The sequence below is a fragment of the Petromyzon marinus genome, chromosome 5 (genome assembly GCF_048934315.1).
Source record: "Petromyzon marinus isolate PM22_M1 ecotype Great Lakes invasive population chromosome 5, UKy_Petmar_22M1.pri1.0, whole genome shotgun sequence".
NCBI classification, from domain to species: Eukaryota; Metazoa; Chordata; class Hyperoartia; order Petromyzontiformes; family Petromyzontidae; genus Petromyzon; species Petromyzon marinus.
Window position 1 is genome coordinate 13,747,294 of NC_133671.1, and position 1,566 is coordinate 13,748,859.

The window sequence follows — 1,566 nt, forward strand, 5'->3', positions numbered from 1 at the left end:
TCAAAAGAAAGCTGTCTCTGGTGTGGACCAATCAGTTTCAAGGACAATGCATATACTGTTAGAGTGTGTTTTTTGTTTGTATTTTCACTACAAGTATCTGTGGTCAATGCAGACATGATTCCTTGCAAAAGGTTTCAGTTTGGTGATTTAACGTCTTAACACAAACTGTTTTATTGCCAGAAAGGGGAAAACCTATTCTTACTTATATGGGACCATCGTTTTTCATGGAAACATAACGGATAATACACTGTAAAATAATAACAAACGTATGTTAATAGCTTCAAAAAGTCAAAGAGTGTCCACTTGTTCGCCATCGTTGTCAACACGTGGCCTGGAATCTTCTCCGGGTGCTCTCCAGAGCCCGGAGGCAGCAGCACATGTCTTGTGGCATTGTTGCAAATTCGCAGAAGTGTTCACATTTTTTTAAGCACCCTGTATATATATCATATGCACATCTGCATGTTCGTGAATCAATAGGACACATTTGTCGGAGAGACACAGCTGGCAAACTAAGCCACAGCGAGATGTTAACTATCTCTCCCGGTGTGCAGGAGGTTCGCGGGTTCGATCCCGAATCTGACGCCTGCTGTGAATTTGGAGTTTGCGCGTCTTTCTCCCCGTGGTCGCGTGGATTTGTGCTCCCCGGGGTCATCCGGTTATTTCCCCCACGGTTAGAAACGTGCAGTCTATATTATTTAGATTATTTTGCTGCTTTAGATTTCCACATGATAAGCCACTTCTTTGAGCTATCATTTGTGGCCAGGTCGCTTCTGAACAATAAGCTAAAAGCTCAGTGAGCTTTACCTGATTGGATACAATTGTTTAGTTTTGTTTGCTATTTTAAAAAAGTTATTTGTTTTCCTTTCCTATACAGTACTTTGCATTCACGTCGTGTTTTTGGCACTTTGTTGTGTAATATTCTGACCCGCCTCTACTGGACATCTGTGAAAAACATCTGTATAGCTCACGAGCAGGAAGTACACGCGGCTTTGTCCGGGGGAATAACACGTATATTTCACATCTTGTGCGCTCTTAAACAAAACAAACCCATAACATATACAAATACTAAATAGTGTTTGGGTATGAATGTTATGTTTTTTTCGGGAGAATAGAATATAAACTCTAAAACAAGACATTTATAGTTCATCGCATTCCTCCAGTATAAATAAAGACGCAATTCTGCCTATCGCCGAACGAAGCTAGTTATAACCACCAGCGAAACGTCCAATGTTGTGGATTTACTCTCCAACACGCCGGAGTGCTGAAGTAGTCACTAATTGGCACGTTTTGTTTACGTGACACACCTTGCTACAGTAATTGGCTGTGTCGGGTGGTGGCGGCTGTTACGACACATTTACGCGATCTAACACCCCCCCCCTCCCCATACATACAAATTAAATCACCTTTATCACTGATAAAATAATAAAGATGACTTATTCTGAGCCGCTAGCCCACACCCCGAAAGTCTCTCCAGCGTCACGACGTCACGGTCTCGGCACCGGCTCCAGCGTCATGACGTCACAGCCTCGGCTCCAGCGTCATGACGTGTTTCGCGTCACGGCCCCA